A 23,750-nucleotide genomic window follows, 5' to 3' on the forward strand; every position below is an offset into this window, starting at 1 on the left:
ACTCTTGCATGGAAAATCCCATGGATGGAGGAGCCTGGTGGGCTGCAGTCCATAGGGTTGCTGAGAGTTGGACATGACTGAGCGACTTCACTTTCACTTTTCACTTTCATGCATTGGAGAAGGAAATGGCAACCCACTCCAGTATTCTTGCCTGGAGAATCCCAAGGATGGCAGAGCCTGGTGGGCTGCCGTCTGTGGGGTTGCACAGAGTCGGACACGACTAAAGTGACTTAGCAGCAGCAGCATGTGATTACATATTACCTAAGTAATAGAGAGTTCAGTTAAAATACAACAATGACATGTGACGATCATTTCATAATGTATTTAAATGCAAAATCACTATATTGTACCCTGGAAACTAGCATAATAGTGTACATCGATACTTCAATTTAAAATTTTGGATGGTGGAGTAATCTTAAGAAAACAAAATAACAACAAAACCCATAAATGGGTCAAAAATCTGAACAGGCATTTTACCAAAGAAGATATATGGATTGAAAATGAGCATTGGAAAAGTTATTCAGCATTGTTATTCACTATGGAAATGAAAGTTAAAACCATAACAAGGTATCACTACATGTTTACTGGAGAAGGAAGTGGGAACCGACTCCAATATTCTTGCCTAGGAAATCCCATGGACAGAGTCTGAGCCTGGTGGGTTACAGTCCATGGGGTTGTAAAGAGTCAGACACTGCTTAGTAACTGAGTGTGCACACACACACACACACACACACACACACACACACACATTGATTAAAATACAAAAAAAAAAAGAAATACTTTTAAGGATGTGGAGTATCTGTAATTCTTAACACACAGTTGGTGGGTAATGTAAAATTTAGCTTTTTCTTACAAAGTAAAACAAACACTTACCATACGACCCAGCACCCCACTCCTAGGCATTTACCCAAGGAATTGACAACTTATGTTCACACAAAAACCTGTACATGAATGTTTATAGCAGCTTCATTCATAATTGCCACAATGTGAAAACAAACCAAATGTCTCTCAACAAGTTAATGTATGACCAAACTATAGTATATTCATAACATACAAAACTATTCCGAGATAAAAGGGAAGGAACCATTGTTCTATGCAACAACATGGATGGTTTTCAAATGCATTTTTCTAATTGAAATAAGCCATACAAAACAGCCGCATAGGGTATTTTTCTATTTAGATGGCATTCTGAAAAAGGCAAATGTGTAGGTATGCAAAACAGCACCAAGGACTTTCAGGGACTGGGGAAAGGAGGTAGGTTACAATGGGTTAGCACAGGCTAATTTTTTTATTTTTTATTTTTTTATTTTTTTTGTGGCATGGGACCTGTTCTTTATAATAATATCAGAGTGGATACACAAATCTGTGCATTTGTCAAAACACTTAGAACCATACACTACAAAAATTGAACTTTAGTGAAAACAATTTTAAAAATCAAAGCCAAGATGTTGTAGGAACTCAAGATGGAATGCAGGGCTTCTCTGGTGGTCCAGTGGGTAAGACTCTGAGCTCCCAATGCAGGGGACCTGGGTTAAATCCCTGGTTGGGGAACAAGCTCACACATACCACAACTAAGAGTTTGCATGACACAGTGAAGATTGAAGATCCCATGTGCCACAACTGAGACCCAATGCAACAATATAAATAAAGAATACATAAATATTTTTTTAAATGGAATGAAAACTGTAATAAACAAACCTAACTATATTAACCATACTGAAGGAGGCAGAGAAGAAAGGAGTTGACTTAAGAAGCCTTGGAAAACAATGTTTTGGCTAGATATCATAAAGTTAAAGAGAAAACATATGCACTCAAGCCTTGTACTCTCACATCTGAAATTGCTGTACATTATACTAGATTTAAAAAAATAAGTGGGGCTTCCCTGGTGGCTCAGTGGTAAAGAATCTGCCTGCCAATGCAGGAGACACAGGTTTGATCCCTGATCCAGGAGGATCCCACATGCCGCAGAGCAACTAAGCCTGTGTGCCACAACTACTGAGTCCATGCACCCTAGAGCCCGTGCTCAGCAACAAGAGAAGCCACTGCAATGAGAAACCCAAGCACCACAACCAGAGAGTAGCCTCTGCTCACCTCAATTAGAGAAAAACCCAGGAAGCAGCAAAGACCCAGCACAGCCAAAAATAAATACATAAAAACAGGTAATGAGAGCCAAGTTTCTCATTGTCAAAGAAGGAATTGCTATAATGATTTGTGTGGTGGTGGATTAGAGTTGAAAATATCATTAAGAAACTCATGTTTATTTCAGTATGTATACAGCTACATAAATACATAGATAAATATATATTTTGTACACTTGAATCAGTTTACATACATTTAATTCACAGCTCTGTCTGCCTATGGGACCCAGAAACAATGACACACCAGCAGCAATACATGTACCTAGTTCCCAGGTTTTGGTCTTTAAAACACCATTTCCTAATTTAAAAAGCCAGGGTTTCTTGAGTGATGGTTAATTCCAGGGCTTGGTGGTACACCTAGACAACATGTTGTGATGCCAGAAAGCACAGATAAACAAAAAAGGAGAGGGGAGTGGATGAGGGGTAACGTCAAAAGGACAAAGGTGCCAATTTAGAAGAGATCCAAATGACCAAAGGTGGAACAGTATGAAAAATAAAATAATGGTAGTTTTGGATTAAAGCCCAAAGAATAAAGTTAATATTCATGAGGCATGCTGATATAAATGACTGAATCACAAACGAATGGTGGTGAAAAGACAACTCTTGCTTACAAAGCAATTCCAATTAATAAATGTAGAAGGAATGCAAAGTATAGATACTCACCATTAGAACAACAGTGATAATTGTGTTAGGCGCAATCCAGTATGAAAAGTAACATTAGTTGGCAAAAGTTTTAAGAGAAACAAGATATCTGCATAGACTCAAAGTATCTCCCCCTTCCAAATTCATTACTTTGGTAGTTTTAATTCTGTTGGAAGAGTAGGAATGAAGGAATGGGTTAAACTTAAGAGGAGGAAGAGAATATCCTTGGAAGAACTTGTTAGAATGCCTTCTTCAAAAGCAGTAACTCATTTTCACTGTTACTTTCAGGCCAAACACATATGGAAGTTCTCAGTAAATTTTAAATATACTAACGATGGGAGTGAGAAAAAGAGGAAATGAAGCATATCACAAAAATAAAAGTATCAGCTCAGATCAGATCAGTCGCTCAGTCGTGTCTGACTCTTTGTGACCCCATGAATCGCAGCACGCCAGGCCTCCCTGTCCATCACCAACTCCCGGAGTTCACTGAGACTCATGTCCATCGAGTCAGTGATACCATACAGCCATCTCATCCTCTGTCGTCCCCTTCTCCTCCTGCCCCCAATCCCTCCCAGCATCAGAGTCTTTTCCAATGAGTCAACTCTTCGCATGAGGGGGCCAAAGTACTGGAGTTTCAGCTTTAGCTTCATTCCTTCCAAACAAATCCCGGGGCTGATCTCCTTCAGAATGGACTGGTTGGATCTCCTTATGATATAATAAAAAATTTATAAATTTATAAACAGATACTTCTTAGCCATGTAAGTAATAGGTACCACAAACATGCTTTATTTTTTTTATTTTTATTTACAGATTTTTTTAAATATAAATTTATTTATTTTAATTGGAGTCTAATTACTTAACAATATTGTATTGGTTTTGCCATACATCCACATGAATCCGTTACAGGTGTACACGTGTTCCCCATCCTGAAACCCCCTCCCACCTCCCTCACCATACCATCTCTCTGGGTCACCCCAGTGCACCAGCCCCCAGCATCCTGTATCATGTATCGAACCTGGACTGGTGATTCGTTTCACATATGATACATGTTTCAATGCCATTCTCCCAAACCATCCCACCCTTTCCCTCTCCCACAGAGCTCAAAAGACTGTTCTAGATATCTGAGTATCTTTTGCTGTCTCGCATATAGGGTCATCGTTATCATCTTTCTCAATTCCATATATATGAGTTAGTATATTATATTGGTGTTTTTCTTTCTGGCTTACTTTACTCTGTATAATAGGCTCCAGTTTCATCCACCTCATTAGAACTGATTCAAATGTATTCTTTTTAATGGCTGAGTAATACTCCATTGTGTATATGTACCACAGCTTTCTTATCCATTCGTCTGCTGATGGACATCTAGGTTGCTTCCATGTCCTGGCTATTATAGACAGTGCTGCAATGAACATTGGAGTACACGTGTTTCTTTCAATTCTGGTTTCCTCGGTGTGTATGCCCAGCAGTGAGATTGCTGGGTCGTATGGCAGTTCTATTTCCAGTTTTTTAAGGAATCTCCACACTGTTCTCCATAGTGGCTGTACTAGTTTGCATTCCCACCAACAGTGTAAGAGAATTCCCTTTTCTCCACACCCTCTCCAGCATTTATTGCTTGTAGACTTTTGGATAGAAGCCATTCTGACTGGCGTGAAATGGTATGTCATTTTGGTTTTTATTTGCATTTCTCTGATAATGAGTGATTTTGAGCATCTTTTCTTGTGTTTGTTAGCCATCTGTATGTATTCTTTGGAGAAATGTCTGTTTAGGACTTTGGCCCATTTTTTGATTGGGTCTTTTATTTTTCTGGAATTGAGCTGCAGGAGTTGCTTGTATATTTTTTAGATTAATTCTTTGTCAGTTGCTTCATTTGCTATTATTTTCTCCCATTCTGAGGGCTGTAAAGAAACAATTCCATTCACCATTGCAACAAAGAAAAAAAAAACTAAAATACTTAGGAATATATCTACGTAAAGAAACAAAAGATCTATATGTAGAAAACTATACAACACTGGTGAAAGGAATCAAAGAGGACACTAATAAATGGAGAAATATACCCTGTTCATGGACTGGAAGAATCAATATAGTGAAAATGAGTATACTACCCAAAGCAATTTATAGACTCAGTGCAATCCCTATCAAGCTACCAACGGCATTTTTCACAGAGCTAGAACAAATAATTTCACAATTTGTAAGGAAATACAAAAAACCTCGAATAGCCAAAGCAATCTTGAGAAAGAAGAATGGAACTGGAGGACTCAACCTGCCTGACTTCAGGCTCTACTACAAAGCCACAGTCATCAAAACAGTATGGTACTGGCACAAAGACAGAAATATAGATCAATGGAACAAAATAGAAAGCCCAGAGATAAATCCACGCACATATGGACACCTTATCTTTGACAAAGGAGGCAAGAATATACAATGGAGAAAAGACAATTTATTTAACAAGTGGTGCTGGGAAAACTGGTCAACCACTTGTAAAAGAATAAAATTAGAACACTTTCTAACCCCATACACAAAAATAAACTCAAAATGGATTAAAGACCTAAACATAAGACCAGAAACTATAAAACTCCTAGAGGAGAACATAGGCAAAACACTCTCTGACATAAATCACAGCAGGATCCTCTATGACCCACCTCCCAGAATATTAGAAATAAAATAAAAATTAAACAAATCGGACCTAATTAAAATTAAAACCTTCTGTACAACAAAGGAAACTATAAGCAAGCATGCTTTAAAATATAGGAAAAGCTTTGATCCCATTTATAACATTCTACAAATAGCAGATTTAGATAAATTTCGATTAGTCCATCAAATTATACATATGGCCATTCATTCATTTTATTTTAGATCTATTTAAAATTTCTTACTGGTCCTTTAGCACAATCATTGTTACAAGTGAGAAAATTAAAATGCATACTTATAGCCTTCATGCTGTACATATTTTTAGCATATTTTGGTACATCAGATTTATGTCTTAAAGTGAACATTTGCTCCTCTTGATTAGAGATGTAACAAATCTCATATTTATATTCAACATATGCATGAATTCAGCCATTTGTAAGGTAGCAGAAATCATTGGCCATTGTCTTTGGAACATACATGAATATTAAATAGTCTTATAGAAGCTCACTGAGGATAAAGAAGCTATTCCATAACTCTGAGTATGTCAGTCTTACCATTGAGAGTAGTATTTCAAAACCAGTAATAAAATTATATTTCTATATAAATTAATAATTAATAGTATAGTCATACAATTGCTGAGAAAATAAATTCCAAAATAATGTTATTAACAATAGTGAATTCAGAGTAGTTTTCAACTTGCTCCTTACATGGATACTTGTGCTTTAATCAGATCTGTGTTAATACTTACAGATGCAAAAGTTTAATTTGGCCTTCACTGATATTTAAAGATATAAGCATTTTATATACAATCACTTTTATAATTAACCTGTCCATATACATGGATTTATCACCAAGGAAATATAGCAGAGGAAAATGATCTCATGATGTCTTGTCTTTGGGAATAAGATACAAGAATTAATTCTAGATGCTGACAAAAAGTATGAGTTAAATATGTATGTCATTTTTAAGTGGTACTTTATCAAACAATGTAAGATGTATAAATTCTAAACCATTAGAAGAAAAACAAAGCAAAGTCCATTAATTCAGCAAGAATTTGTTAAGACACGAAAACATGAACATAATAAGTATGTAACATAAGATAGCAGCATTAATGTATGACTCAGGGACCTCATTCTGGGGCTCTGTGACAACCTAAAGGAGTGAGAAGGGGTGGGAGGTGAAAGGGAGGTTCAAGAGGGAGGGGACATATGTACACCTATGGCAGATTCATGTTGATATATGGCAGAACACAACACAATATTGTAAAGCAATTATGCTTCAATTAAAAATAAATAAATTTTTTAAATAAGCATTAAAACCAAAGATTCCAGAAGTTATAATGAATGTGAATGCATTAAATTCCCCTATTAAATTCAGAGATTTCAAAATAGAAGAAAAAGGAAGAGGAGCCAAGATGGCAGAGGAGTAGGATGGGGAGAACACTTTCTCCCCCACAAATTCATCAAAAGAGCATTTAAACATCGACTAAATTCCACAAAACAACTTCTGAATGCCGGCAGAGGACATCAGGCACCCAGAAAAGCAACCCAACTCTTCAAAAGGAGGTAGGAAAAAATATAAAAGACAAAAAAAGAGACAAAAGAGGGAGGGACGGAGTTCCGTCCCGGGAAGGGAGGCTTAAAAAGAGAGAAGTTTCCAAACACCAGGAAACCTTCTCACTGCCAAATCTGTGCCGAGCTTTGGAAGCACAGAGGGCAACATAACAGGGAGAAAAAAATAAATAAACAATTAAAACTCGCAAATTGCGAGTCCAACGGTAACTCCCCCAGCAGAGAAGCAGCGCAGACGCCTGCACACACCATTAGCAAGCGGGGGCTGGGCAGGGAAGCGCAGCGCGGGCTGCGTTGTTTAGAGTAAGAATCTGGCCCGAATGTCCTGAGCGCTATCTGAGCAAAATAATTTGGGCTAGCAAACCAGACTGTGGGATATCTACCACGCGAAAAGCCAGCCCTAACCTAAGACACCACCAGGCCCGCGCACGGAACAAAGGACTGAACAGAGATAGCCGGCTGCAGACCTTCCCCTTCCGGTGACAGGCAGCCAGAGCCGGAAGGGGGACATCGCAGCCCCAGAGAGACACTATCTATAAAACTGTAAGCAGGCTTCTTTGCTAACTAAAACTTCTTGGGGGTCTGGACGGTCAACATCTGCCTGAGAAGGTGCGCCGGTTTTACACCCAGATAACCGAGTGGCGGGGAGGCGATAAGTCGCAGCATTGGCACTCGCCAAACACCTCATCACCTGAGCTGCTCGGACCTGGGAAAAGTACAAAACGCAGGCCCAACCGAGTCTGCGCCTCTGAGGACTACCCGAGTGCCTGAACCTGAGCGGCTTGGACCTGGGATGTCAGCCCAGGGCCGGCCTCTGATTGTTCCCGGCGGAACAACCTAGAGCCCGAGCAGTGTGGGCAGGGAGGCTACACGCCCCGTGAGCAGGGGCAGACCCAGTGTGGCTGAGGCACTGCGAGCGCACGCCAGTGTTATTTGTTTGCAGCATCCCTCCCTGCCTCCTCACAGCGCGACTGAACAAGTGAGCCAAAAAAAAAAAAGTGTCCTCCACCGTCCCCTTTGTGTCAGGGCGGGAACCAGACACTGAAGAGACCAGCAAACAGAAGCTATAACAGAGGGAAACGCCTTGGAAGCTACAGGCCATAGATTAAAACCCTGTGGTTACTACAGACTACATAGGAAGGGGCCTATAGATCTTGAGAAATATAAGTCGGACCAAGGAACTAGCCAAAAATGAACTGAACCCACAATACTCACAACAAAACCAGAGAAAGACCTAGATATATTTTTACTATTTTTACAATCATTCTTTCTTTCTTTTTTAAATTTTTTTTTAATTTTAAGTCCTCTATTGTCCTTTAATTTCCACTTTTATAACCTATTACTTTGCAAAAAAAAAAAAAAAGACCCTATTTTTTTTCTTCTTCAGCAAACTTCATATATATATTTTATAATTTTTTGACTGTGTTTTTTTTTTTTTCTTTTTCTTCTTTTCTTTAACATTGTATTTTTGAAATTCCAAACTCTACTCTAGATTTTTAATTTTAGCCTTTTGGTATATGTTATCAATTTTGTACCTATAGTTTTTTTTATAATTTCTGTGACTTTTTTCCCCTCTGTTTCTTTCTCTTCTTCTTTTATATAACATCGTATACCTGCAATTCCAAACTCTACTCAAGATTTTTAATTTATGCTTTTTGGTATTTGATATCAATTTTGTACCTGTATTTTCTTTATAATTTTTGCGACATTGTTTGTGTTGGTTTGTTTGTTTTCTCTCTTTATTTTTCTTCTTCTTTTTTTTTAACATTGTATTTTTGAAATTCCAAACTCTACTCTAGATTTTTATTTATTTATTTATTTATTTTTTATTTTTAATTTTATTTTATTTTTAAACTTTACATAACTGTATTAGATTTGCCAAATATCAAAATGAATCCGCCACAGGTATACATGTGTTCCCCTTTTTGCTTTTTGGTATTAGTTATCAATTTTGTACCTGTAGTTTCTTTATAATTTTCACGACCTTGTTTGTTTTTCTTTGTTCATTTTTCCTTTCTTTTCCTTCTTCTTTTCATTAACATCATATTTTTGAAATTCCAAACTCTAGATTTTTAATTTTTGCTTTTATGTATTTGTTACCAATTTTGTACCTTTAAGAACCCAATCTTCAGGACCCATTTTTCACTAGGGAGCAAGATTACTGGCTTGACTGCTCTCTCTCCCTTTGGACTCTCCATTTTCTCCACCAGGTCGCCTGTATCTCCTCCCTAACCCCTCTCTACTCTACCCAACTCTGTGAATTTCTGCGTGTTCCAGACGGTGGAGAACACTTAGGGAACTGATTACTGGCTGGATCTGTCTCCCTCCTTTTCATTTCCCCCTTTTATCCTTCTGGCCACCTCTGTCTCCTACCTCCTTCTTCTCTTCTCTGTATAACTCCATGAACATCTCTGAGTGGTCCAGTTTTGGAGTGCACATAAGGAAGTGACTACTGGCTAGCCCACTCTCTCCACTATTGATTCCACCTCATCTCATTTGGGTCACCTCTAACTCCCTCCTCCCACTTTTCTTCTCCATGCAATGCTGTGAACCTCTCTGAGTGACCCTCACAGTAGAGAAACTTTTCCTCTTTAATGTAGATGTTTTATCAATGGTGCTGTATAGAAGGAGAAGTTTTGAAACTACTGTAAAAATAAGACTGATAACTGGAAGTAGGAGGCTTAAGTCCAAACCCTGACTCCAGGGAACTCCTGACTCCAAGGAACATTAATTGACAGGAGCTCATCAAACGCCTCCATACCGACACTGAAACCAAGCACCACACAAGGGCCAACAAGTTCCAGGGCAAGACATACCAAGCAAATTCTCCAGCAACAAAGGAACACAGCCCTGAGCTTCAAGATACAGGCTACCCAAAGTCACCCCAAAACCATAGACATCTCATAACACATTACTGGACATTTCATTACACTCCAGAGAGAAGAAATACAGCTCCATCCACCAGAACATCGACACAAGCTTCCCTAACCAGGAAACCTTGACAAGCCACCTGTACAAACCCACACACAGTGAGGAAACGCCACAATAAAGAGAACTCCACAAACTGCCAGAATACAGAAAGGACACCCCAAACTCAGCAATTTAAACAAGATGAAGAGACAGAGGAATAGCCAGCAGATAAAGGAACAGGATAAATGCCCACCAAACCAAACAAAAGAGGAAGAGATAGGGAATCTACTGATAAAGAATTCCGAATAATGATAGTGAAATTGATCCAAAATCTTGAAATTAAAATGGAATCACAGATAAATAGCCTGGAGACAAGGATTGAGAAGGTGCAAGAAAGGTTTAACAAGGACCTAGAAGAAATAAAAAAGAGTCAATATATAATGAAAAATGCAATAAATGAAATTAAAAACACTCTGGAGGCAACAAATAGTAGAATAACAGAGGCAGAAGATAGGATTAGTGAATTAGAAGATAGAATGGTAGAAATAAATGAATCAGAGAGGATAAAAGAAAAACGAATTAAAAGAAATGAGGACAATCTCAGAGACCTCCAGGACAATATTAAACGCTACAACATTCGAATCATAGGGGTCCCAGAAGAAGAAGACAAAAAGAAAGACCATGAGAAAATACTTGAGGAGATAATAGTTGAAAACTTCCCTAAAATGGAGAAGGAAATAATCACCCAAGTCCAAGAAACCCAGAGAGTCCCAAACAGGATAAACCCAAGGTGAAACACCCCAAGACACATATTAATCAAATTAACAAAGATCAAACACAAAGAACAAATATTAAAAGCAGCAAGGGAAAAACAACAAATAACACACAAGGGAATACCCATAAGGATAACAGCTGATCTTTTAATAGAAACTCTTCAAGCCAGGAGGGAATGGCAAGACATACTTAAAATGATGAAACAAAATAACCTACAGCCCAGATTATTGTACCCGGCAAGGATCTTATTCAAGTATGAAGGAGAAATCAAAAGCTTTTCAGACAAGCAAAAGCTGAGAGAATTCTGCACCACCAAACCAGCTCTCCAACAAATACTAAAGGATATTCTCTAGACAGGAAACACAAAAATGGTGTATAAATTCGAACCCAAAACAATAGAGTAAATGGCAACCGGATAATACTTATCAGTAATGACCTTAAACGTAAATGGGTTGAATGCCCCAACCAAAAGACAAAGACTGGCTGAATGGATACAAAAACAAGACCCCTACATATGTTGTCTACAAGAGACCCACCTCAAAACAGGGGACGCATACAGACTGAAAGTGAAGGGCTGAAAAAAGATTTTCCATGCAAATAGGGACCAAAAGAAAGCAGGAGTAGCAATACTCATATCAGATAAAATAGACTTTAAAACAAAGGCTGTGAAAAGAGACAAAGAAGGTCACTACATAATGATCAAAGGATCAATCCAAGAAGAAGATATAACAATTATAAATATATATGCACCCAACACGGGAGCAACGCAGTATGTAAGACAAATGCTAACAAGTATGAAAGGAGAAATTAACAATAACACAATAATAGTGGGAGACTTTAATATCCCACTCACACTTATGGATAGATCAACTAAACAGAAAATTAACAAGGAAACACAAACTTTAATCGATACAATAGACCAGTTATACCTAATTGATATCTATAGGACATTTCATCCCAAAACAATGAATTTCACCTTTTTCTCAAGCGCACATGGAACCTTCTCCAGGATAGATCATATCCTGGGCCATAAAGCTAGCCTTGGTACATTCAAAAAAATAGAAATTATTCCAAGCATCTTTTCTGACCACATTGCAGTAAGGTTAGATCTCAATTACAGGAGAAAAACTATTAAAAATTCCAACATATGGAGGCTGAACAACACGCTGCTGAATAACCAACAAATCACAGAAGAACTCAAAAAAGAAATCAAAATTTGCATAGAAATGAATGAAAATGAAAACACAACAACCCAAAACCTGTGGGACACGGTAAAAGCAGTCCTAAGGGGAAAGTTCATAGCAATACAGGCACACCTCAAGAAACAAGAAAAAAGTCAAATAAATAACCTAACGCTACACCTAAAGCAACTAGAAAAGGAAGAAATGAAGAACCCCAGGGTTAGTAGAAGGTAAGAAATCTTAAAACTTAAAGCAGAAATAAATGCAAAAGAAACAAAAGAGATCATAGCAAAAATCAACAAAACCAAAAGCTGGTTTTTTGAAAGGATAAATAAAATTGACAAACCATTAGCCAGACTCATCAAAAACAAAGGGAGAAAAATCAAACCAATAAAATTAGAAATGAAAATGGAGAGATCACAACAGACAACACAGAAATACAAAGGATCATAAGAGACAACTATCAACAATTATATGCCAATAAAATGGACAATGTGGAAGAAATGGAAAAATTCTTAGAAAAGTACAACTTTCCAAAACTCGACCAGGAAGAAATAGAAAATCTTAGCAGACCCATCAGAAGCACGGAAATTGAGACTGTAATCAAAAATCTTCCAGCAAACAAAAGCCCAGGTCCAGACGGCTTCACAGCTGAATTCTACCAGAAATTTAGAGAAGAGCTAACACCTATCCTGCTCAAACTCTTCCAGAAAATTGCAGAGGATGGTAAACTTGCAAACTCATTCTATGAGGCCACCATCACCCTAATACCAAAACCTGACAAAGATCCTACAAAAAAAGAAAACTACAGGCCAATATCACTGATGAACATAGATGCAAAAATCCTTAACAAAATTCTAGCAATCAGAATCCAACAACACATTAAAAAGATCATACACCATGACCAAGTGGGCTTTATCCCAGGGATGCAAGGATTCTTCAATATCTGCAAATCAATCAATGTAATACACCACATTAACAAATTGAAAAACAAAAACCATATGATTATCTCAATAGATGCAGAGAGAGCCTTTGACAAAATTCAACATCCATTTATGATAAAAACTCTCCAGAAAGCAGGAATAGAAGGAACATACCTCAACATAATAAAAGCTATATATGACAAACCCACAGCAAACATTATCCTCAATGGTGAAAAATTGAAAGCATTTCCTCTAAAGTCAGGAACAAGACAAGGGTGCCCACTTTCACCATTACTATTCAACATAGTTTTGGAAATTTTGGCCACGGCAATCAGAGCAGAAAAAGAAATAAAAGGAATCCAAATTGGAAAAGAAGAAGTAAAGCTCTCACTATTTGCAGATGACATGATCCTCTACATAGAAAACCCTAAAGACTCCACCAGAAAATTACTAGAACTAATCAGTGACTATAGTAAAGTTGCAGGATTTAAAATCAACACACAGAAATCCCTTGCATTCCTATACACTAATAATGAGAAAACATAAAGAGAAATTAAGGAAACAATTCCATTCACCATTGCAACGGAAAGAATAAAATACTTAGGAATATATCTACCTAAAGAAACTAAAGACCTATATATAGAAAACTTTAAAACACTGGTGAAAGAAATCAAAGAGGACACTAACAGATGGAGAAATATACCATGTTCATGGATTGGAAGAATCAATATAGTGAAAATGAGTATACTACCCAAAGCAATCTATAGATTCAATGCAATCCCTATCAAGCTACCAACAGTATTCTTCACAGAGCTAGAACAAATAATTTAACAATTTGAATGGAAATACAAAAAACCTCGAATAGCCAAAGCGATCTTGAGAAAGAAGAATGGAACTGGAGGAATCAACCTACCTGACTTCAGGCTCTACTACAAAAGCCACAGTTATCCAGATAGTATGGTACTGGCACAAAGACAGAAATATAGATAAATGGAACAAAATAGAAAGCCCAGAGATAAATCCACGCACATATGGACACCTTATCTTTGACAAAGGAGGCAAGAATATACAATGGATTAAAGACAATCTCTTTAACAAGTGTTGCTGGGAAATCTGGTCAACCACTTGTAAAAGAATGAAACTAGAACACTTTCTAACACCATACACAAAAATAAACTCAAAATAGATTAAAGATCTAAACGTAAGACCAGAAACTATAAAACTCCTAGAGGAGAACATAGGCAAAACTCTCTCTGACAAACATCACACCAGGATCCTCTATGACCCACCTCCCAGAATATTGGAAATAAAAACAAAAATAAATAAATGGGACCTAATTAACCTTAAAAGCTTCTGCACATCAAAGGAAACTATTAGCAAGGTGAAAAGACAGCCTTCAGAATGGGAGAAAATAATAGCAAATGAAGCAACTGACAAACAACTAATCTCAAAAATATACAAGCAACTCCTACAGCTCAACTCCAGAAAAATAAATGACCCAATCAAAAAATGGGCCAAAGAACTAAATAGACATTTCTCCAAAGAAGACATACAGATGGCTAACAAACACATGAAAAGATGCTCAACATCACTTATTATCAGAGAAATGCAAATCAAAACTATTATGAGGTACCATTTCACACCAGTCAGAATGGCTGCGATCCAAAAGTCTACAAGTAATAAATGCTGGAGAGGGTGTGGAGAAAAGGGAACCCTCTTATACTGTTGGTGGGAATGCAAACTAGTACAGCCACTATGGAGAACAGTGTGGAGATTCCTTAGAAAACTGGAAATAGACCTGCCTTATGATCCAGCAATCCCACTGCTGGGCATACACACTGAGGAAACCAGAAGGGAAAGAGACACGTGTACCCCAATGTTCATCGCAGCACTGTTTATAACAGCCAGGACATGGAAGCAACCTAGATGTCCATCAGCAGATGAATGGATAAGAAGGCTATGGTACATATACACAATGGAGTATTACTCAGCCATTAAAAAGAATACATTTGAATCAGTTCTAATGAGGTGGATGAAACTGGAGCCTATTATACAGAGTGAAGTAAGCCAGAAAGAGAAACACCAATACAGTATACTAACACATATATATGGAATTTAGAAAGATGGTAACAATAAGCCTGTGTACGAGACAGCAAAAGAGACACTGATGTATAGAACAGTCTTATGGACTCTGTGGGAGAGGGAGAGGGTGGGAAGATTTGGGAGAATGGCATTGAAACATGTAAAATATCATGTATGAAATGAGTCGCCAGTCCAGGTTCGATGCATGATACTGGATGCTTGGGGCTGTTGCACTGGGACGACCCAGAGGGATGGTATGGGGAGGGAGGAGGGAGGAGGGTTCAGGATGGGGAACACATGTATGCCTGTGGCGGATTCATTTTGATATTTGGCAAAACTAATACAATTATGTAAAATTTAAAAATAAAATAAAATTTAAAAAAATAGAAGTAAAAGCAAAACATATGAAAATAAAACATCCATAAGCTGTTTACAAAGAACACTCTTAAAGCTTAATGATAGCTTAATAATAAAGAATGGAAAAAGATTTATCAATGAAATGCTAAAAGAATCAAAGCAAAGGGCTGTTATACATCCTCAACAAAATAGGATTCAAGGTTAAAAAACACAGAAAGGATAAGCAATTATATCTTTCAAAATAAATGGTATAACACATCAGGATGCAATCACAGACATTAACTTCTATGCATCTAATTACCAAATTTTCTTAAATTTTTACTATGGTGAAAACATTTAATGTGAAATCTACACTCTTAATGGATTTTTAAGGATAAAATACAGTATTGTTATCTAGAGGCATGGGGTTATACATCAGATCTCTAGAATTCATTTTTCTTGCATACCTAAAATTATATACATATTGACTGGCAACTCCCTATTTCACCCTCTCTTCTAATACCTGGCAACAATCATTCTATTCTTTGCTTCTTATGTGATTTATGACTAATTTCAAGTATGAGGACAGAAGACATTTGAAAGTCATTTTCCCATGGTTATAGATGTTTAACTTTCCCTAGCTACTGTCCTTTGTGCTCTGGCATTCAGTGGTCATTTGTGTGATAAAAATTCATATCATAAAAGCTCTTTGAAAGGCACTGATATTATTTTCCCTACTAAAAATAAAGAACCTAGACAGAGACAGAGTTCATGAATATTATTCCAGTGGCAATAGTAGAGAAAGTAAAAACAAAACAACAACAACAACAACAACAAAAAAGCCATGCCATTTCATTCACCTGACAGCTGTCTTTGTTTCATGACTAGTGAAATAAAATAATAGCCATATTTAATGAGAAATATATTTTCTTGGGCTTCATGAACTACTATGATCTTATGAGAATTATTCCTTCTATATTCCCACAGAAAATTGCTTGTATTGCTTAGTGTGTTCTTTGATTCTGCTCTGTATTTTTCCTAGTTGTTTACATACTTGTCTCATCTGCTTTATTGCAAACTCAAAGAAAAGAAAGAAACTTTTTAATTCATCCTTGATGCACACCAAGAACCCTCAACTCAGTGGCTGGCATATTATACTTAAAAAGATCGTTGAACCAATTGATCCTGACCCAGGGATCAAATCTGTATCTCTTGCATTGGCAGGCAGTTTCTTTACCAGTAGCATCACCTGGGAAGCCCACAAGTGAACCAGGGCCATGTTATTAGCTCAGTGCCTGTGTTCATCACGCATCTACAGCTTCTGGTTTGCAAACAACCAGTAGGTATGAGCTAATATTAAATAGGCCACATTTTCTTCCCAAGTAGACTTAAGGTGTGTAAAGTCTGCTTAGTGTAAAGCTCAGAGATCTATTGGAGTCTTAGGGAATTCTATCAGTTATTTTAGACTTAGGGCCCATTGATACAATAAAGTTGTATTTTTTCCCAAAATAACTCAAGGTACTTATAATGTTCACATTTATTAGCCAATCATAAAAATCTCCTCTACATTCTGATCTCAGGGTAGCATTTTCATCTATCATATTGTTCAGTTAAAATGGTAAATGACTATCTGCCAATTGCTCCCAGAGTTAAAGCAAAACAAATAAAACCAAACAAAGACATGCTCTTTACCATCCATTTAAAATAAGGCCACAGATCAACTGTTAACAGGTGTGTTAACTTTTTGTGGTGTGTTCCCAATAGCTCATGTGAGTTGGGCTTTTATGGTATGCTTTTGGTGTATAAATCTTTCCCTTAATGAAAGTCACACAAAATTTCTCCTAAATGTTTTACAATTATAGGTTATATGTTTATGTCTTGACTCATTTTGACTCAATTTTTATATGGGGCTGTGGTTCATTTTTTGCATGGGGATAGACACTCATGGCCAGGGAGTCCTGTTGTGCTGCAGTCCATGGGGTTGCAAAGAGTTGGACTGAACTGAACTGAAGACACTCATTATGACATGACTTCCTGAAAATAATTTTATTCCTTCTATTGCCTTGGAACATTTGCAGAAAATCAGTTAACCATATGTGTAGGGTTTTTTCCATGGGTTTTCTATTCTGTTCCACCAGTCTACACATTTATACCACTATCACACTGTATTTTTCTGAATCTTGAAATCAAGTGGTGTATGTATTCCAACTTTGTTCTACTTTAACAAACTTGTTTTGGTTATTCTAGGCCCTTTAGATTTCCATATGAACTTTAAAACAAGGGTGTCAATTTGTGGCCCCACAAAAACACACGACAGACCTCCCCAAACAAAACTGTCATTTCTGAGTTGGTTTTAATTGTTTTGTTGTTGTTGTTATGACTTGTAATTTTTGACTAGATATGGTTTTTACCATGAATTTTACTGTGAAGTGAAGTTAAAGTCGTTCAGTCCTGTCTGACTCTTTGTGACCCCATGGAGTGGGTAGCCATTCCCTTCTCCAGGGGATCTTCCCAACCCAGGGATCAAACCCAGATCTCCCACATTGCAGGTAGATTCTTTACTAGCTGAGACACCAGGGAAGCTTAAGAATACTGGAGTGGGTAGCCTATCCCTTCTCCAGCAGATCTTCCTGACCCAGGAATTGAACCAGGGTCCCCTGCATTACAGGTGGATTCTTTACCAGCTGAGCTGCCAGGGAAGCTCAAAGCCAGATGGGGATATATAAATATAATTAGGACTGATTCGTGTTGCTGTACAGCAGAAACCAACATGATATTGTAAAGAAATTTTCCTCCAATTAAAAAAAAAAGAGAGAAAAAAATTTTGTTTTGCTTTTTCCCAAGTTGTCTTTGAGCAAGAGCAATTTAAATGAGTCTCAATAACCATCATAGGCAATAAGTAAGTGGTTTATCTAAAAGTATACAGGTAAAAAATGTAGCTGCTGCTGCTGCTGCTAAGTCACTTCAGTCGTGTCCGACTCTGTGTGACCCCATAGGCGGCAGCCCACCAGGCTCCCTGCTCCCTGGGATTCTCCAGGCAAGAACACTGGAGTGGGTTGCCATTTCCTTCTCCAATGCATGAAAGTGAAAAGTGAAAGTGAAGTCGCTCAGTCGTGTCCAACTCCTAGCAACCGCATGGACTGCAGCCTACCAGGCTCCTCCATCCATGGGATTTTCCAGGCAACAGTACTGGAGTGGGGTGCCATCGCCTTCTCCCAGTGTGACACTAGTAGCTACACTAATATTTATACTTTATGGTCTTTCTGGGAGAAACAGAATCAAAGCCATGCCTTAAAAAAGATCGTTGACTTAACAGGAATCTGTGAGAAACAAGAGGAATAAAGCTTGAGAAAAGTCACAGAAGCCAGAGTGTTACAGTTGATTTGGGAGAAAAACTAATATACTGGGTTACAGAGAAAGTATACTGCATTGGACGATGTAACAGATGGTAAAGCTGGCAAGGCAAGCTTGTGCAAAATAGTAAAGAACCCTATTTGAAAGATTGAGGACATTTTCTTGAAGGTTTTAGAGCAGTGGAATGTTATCAATTTACCTGTTTTTAAAGAAAGCATCCATGGTATTGTAAAAAAATAAATATATTGAGGAGGGAGGAAGTGATTAAAGACAGAGATCCTGTAGGATATCAAGTACTATTATTCTGAAATAGGGCAGTGACAGTGATGATGGCAATGAGGAAACAGATGTAAGCAACCGTACAGCAAAAGAACAAATATGGAGGGAGAAAAGGCAGAACGAGATAATGATGTGGAAGGAAGTAAATTTAAAGGTTAATTTTAGGGAAATAAATGTGTATATTCAAATAAACACAGCGATATTTGAGCAAAAATGGTCTTGTACTTTTCTTCTGTTAATCTATTATTTTATTGCCTCCCATAAATTGTATTTAGATTCCATAGGAGTCAAATGGTTTTTCATGACTCTAAATTAGTTTTCTAAGCAAAACAGTAAAACACTATTGAAAGAGAATAACAATAGAGATCTCAGAATATCAACCCCACAAAAAGTAGAAAGTAATATAATAAATGGACTTCCCTGGTGGCTCAGATGGTACTACAGACTGGAAATGCAGTTGTTTCTAAATCTTTAAGGTAACAGCAAAACTATATAGAAATGTGGTGACAATTGATATATATACATAAATGTAGTACTAGCACTTGGTACTTGAATATATTAAAAATGTATTTTTCATGTGAAGTCATTTTTATTGAATGCAATAGCTTTGAAATCACTTAAAAATTATTTCAACAAATTCAAAAATTTTAGTTCTGTTAACTGAAATCCATAAAAGCATTCCAAACTTAACCATTATAGCTCAAGGAATTTCAAAACCAATTGATAATTTTAGTATAGATGCAACTGAAATAAAATACTTAGAATATGCAATTCATATCAAATTATAAAATTCAATATAACTTCCAGGGATGTAACAAAGGCTAAGGAATCTTTCAAGTTTAAGGTGATTAAAATTAATGAGAGGAAATGTTCCTTTCTTTGTTCACTACAAAGAGTTATTGGAGAAAGAAAATATGAATATTTTAAGATGTGACAAGTAAGATACTAGTTTGCAGAAAGTGATGGCCTGTTCCTATGTGATGTTCCAAAGAACAGACATAGAACTGCTATCAGATGCTACAGCTTAGAGCAAAAATACAAACAGGTTCAGGACCCAGAAGTATCTAAACACTGATTAGGCCACTCAGGAAGTAGTATCATTTAATGACTACAGGTGATTTGAGCAAAGGTTCACAATTTTTACGGGGCTTCCCAGGTGGCTCAGTGGTAAAGAATCCACCTGCCAAGCAAGAGACACAGGTTTGAACCCTGGTCAGGAAGATCCCCTGGAGAAGGAAATGGCGATCCACTCCAGTATTCTAGCCTGAGAAATTCCAGGGACAAAGGAGCCTGGTGTGCTACAGCCCATAGGGTAACAAAGAGTCAGCCACGACTTAGTGACTGAACATTCACACATGGATGCACATAAGAACTGTCTTATAACGTGGATGCCTTCCACTTCATAGAGAAATCTGAAAATATTAGACATACATTTCTTTAACTTCGTATCCAACCACCTGTTAATTACCTCATACTTCAGAGTATGAGGTTCCCATTCCCTTGTTTTGAGAAACATCCCTCATTGTTCAGTATTGTTCCATCTCATCCAGCATGTTGGAAGACTTTCCCTATGTATTTTCAAATTTTCCCTTTATTTAGCTTTTCCTTATAAAAACTAGGCATGTTCAAGAACCTCCTACTGTAAAAAAATATAACACATTGTACATCTTTTTGGACTATATAGCCCTTTAAATTACTGCTCTCCTCTCTTGTCTTTGATTCACAGTTAAGGTCTTCAAAAGAATATTCTGCAAATGACATATCAGTTTTCTCAGCAACAAGGTTTTTTTATATAATTTATGAAATATATTGAAATATATATATATATATATATTTGAAATATATTATGTGCATAAAAATAGTAAAACATACCCATATACTCACCAACTAGACTAAGCTAAAAATATCACAATGGTTAAAGTATGCTGTGTGTACCAACCTGATCCCATGGCCCTCCACCTCCCATCCCGTATATCCTAACTTGTGCTGTGCTTAGTCATTCAGTCAAGTCCGACTCTTTGTGATCCCATGAACTGTGGCCCACCAGGCTCCTCTGTCCATGGGCAATCTCCAGGCAAGAATACTGGAGTGGGTTGCCATGCCCTCCTCCAGGGGATCTTCCCAATCCAGGGATCAAACCCAGGTCTCCCGCATTGCAGGAGAATTCTTTACCATTTGAGCCACGAGGGAAGCCCTATCCTGATTTATGTGTTTATTATTGTCCAAGAAATATCTTCACCTTGTATATAGTAAGCAAAATAGTAAAAATTCCATAACAGTTCATATAAGATTGATATTAACTATTAAATTAAAAGATGCTTGCTACGTGAAAGAAAAGCTATGACAAACCTAGACAGCATATTAAAAAGCAGAGATGTTACTTTGCCAACAAAGGTCCATCTAGTCAAAGCTATCATTTTTCCAGTAGTCACATATGGATGTGAGAGTTGGATTATAAAGAAGGCTGAAGGCTGAAGAATTGATGCTTTTGAACTGTGGCGTTGGAGAAGACTCTTGAGAGTCCCTCGGAGAGCAAGGAAATCCAACCAGTCCATCCTAAAGAAGATCAGTCCTGAATATTCATTGGAAGAACTGATGCTAAAGCTGAAACCCCAATACTCTGGCCACCCGATGCAAAGAACTGACTCATTTGAAAAGACCCTGATCCTCGGAAAGATTGAAGGCAGGAAGAGAAGGGGACGACAGAGGATGAGATGGTTGGATGGCATCACTGACTCTATGGACATGAGTTTGAGCAAGCTCTGGGAGATCGTGATGGACAGGGAAGCCTGGAGTGCTGCAATCCATGGGGTCACAAACAGTCGGACATGACTGAGCAACTGAACTGAACTGACAGAACTATTTCTTGAATATTTAATTGAAATCGGCTATAAAGCCACCAGTCTATTTCCATATATTTGTATGGCAAAGGGGGAATAGCAAGGTAGTTAAGAGCAAATTTTAACTGCTGATTCAATTTCTTTAATGATTTTGAATCTTTCTTTATGGAATCTTGGATTTCTCTCTAGGACATCACTTAACCCTATGCATGTTGTTCCCACAGCCCTACTACTATTAGGCCTGAAGATGTTTTAGGGGTCCTTCTTGATCTTTACTGCTTCCAGATTATTCTTCCTCCCACTTCCCTAAAATACTCAGTTTAGAATCACACATTCTTAGACAAAGCCACCTACTCTTCCTCCTCGTTAGAACAGTCTCCATATCCCTGGGCACTCCTCTTCATCTCTTGAGGCTTTAACTGCAGTCTCACTGACACATACTCTAACACTAGTCTTGTAATGAACAATGGTTATTTCATCATCTACCCAAATGATCCTTCAAACTTTTCAAACCATTTAACTTCTCCTGGATGCCCTTTATTCCTCCCTATCTACCCATATAGGGCTTCCCAGGCGACACAGTGGTAAAGAATCCTCCTGCAATGCAGGAGACCTGGGGTCGATGCCTGGGTCAGGAAAACCCCCTGGAGAAGGGAATGGTAACCCACTCCACTATTCTTGACTGAGAAATCTTATAGATAGAGGAGCCTGGTGGGCTATAGTCTGTGGGGTCATAAAGGAGTCAGACATGACTTAGAGAAAGTGAGAGAAAGTGAACACTCAGTCATGTCCGACTCTTTGTGACCCCATGGACTATAAAGTCCATGGAATTCTCCAGGCCAGAATACTGGAGTGGGTATTTTTTTTCCCTTCTCCAGAGGATCTTCCCAACCCAGGGACTGAACCCAGATCTCCCACATTGCAGGAAAATTCTTTACCAGCTGAGCCACAAATGAAGCCCAAGAATACTGAAGTGGGCAGCCTATCCCTTCTCCAGCAGATCTTCCTGACCCAGGAATTGAACCAGGGTCTCCTGTGTTGCAGGCAGATTCTTTACCAACTGAGCTATAAAGGAACTAAACAACAAAAGCCTACCTATATATAGGTGAGGCCACCTATTTCCCTGGCCTAGGCATACCCTAGGCCTTAGAATTCCCAACATCTGGAGTCCCTCCATCACCTCATTTTAGAGCATCGCATTTTCCAATCACCATCTACATAGTTGCAGCTTAATCTAATTAATACTCAAAGTCCAATAATCTTTTGACTCCCATGAGGACATACACTTCACTGAAATGACTAGAGTTTCACTGTCCCTTATCATCATCATGTCATCATTTTAATCCTTAATCCATTTAAAATTCATGGTCCATCAATACAATCATTTGGGTACCTATGCTCTCAGCTCTCCTAGACTTCACCTGTTTCATCTTCTTTCTTTTTCTTACATGTTGGGCAAAACTCATGTCCTGATTAAATTGAACTCTGTCTGCCCTCCCCTTTCCCCATGAAGCTTATTCTGGTGGACACAGAATTTTGGTGAGTGGTCTCACTTTAAGGTGAGAATCACTATCTCAAGTGGGCATATAATGAAACTTAGCAGTAATATTAACATATTCACAGTCACTGTTCATAAAATTATTTTTATCTTCTTTCTCTTAAAATCCCCAACACCATCCCCCATCCTCATCATCTGCTTATAATGCTTATTTCCTTCCCTCACTTCCTATTAGCTAAGGAAAGTAAAGAAATCAGAAGAGAATTTCCAAAAGCCCCCACTATCACAATTTGCTACTCATATCTGAACCTATATATATTGTCTCTCCTGTTACAGTAGTACCTGAAATAATGGTGTGCCTCGCAAAGGCCAATCACTACAACTGGGCACTGGATTATCACTTCTTGATTATATTTAGCAATTCTCACTTCTCTATCCTCTTCCCCCTCTTTCTTCTATCCCTTTCCCAAATTCACTTAAAAGCTCTTAACACACAGTTCTCTATGTAGCTGTTAGTCAGTGTCTCTTTTTACAGTAAACAGCTCAAATATGTGGTCTATAGTCATTGTCTTCATCTCTTCTCATTCCCCTTGA

Source organism: Bubalus bubalis, chromosome X (assembly GCF_019923935.1).
Source record: "Bubalus bubalis isolate 160015118507 breed Murrah chromosome X, NDDB_SH_1, whole genome shotgun sequence".
In the NCBI taxonomy this organism is placed as follows: Eukaryota; Metazoa; Chordata; class Mammalia; order Artiodactyla; family Bovidae; genus Bubalus; species Bubalus bubalis.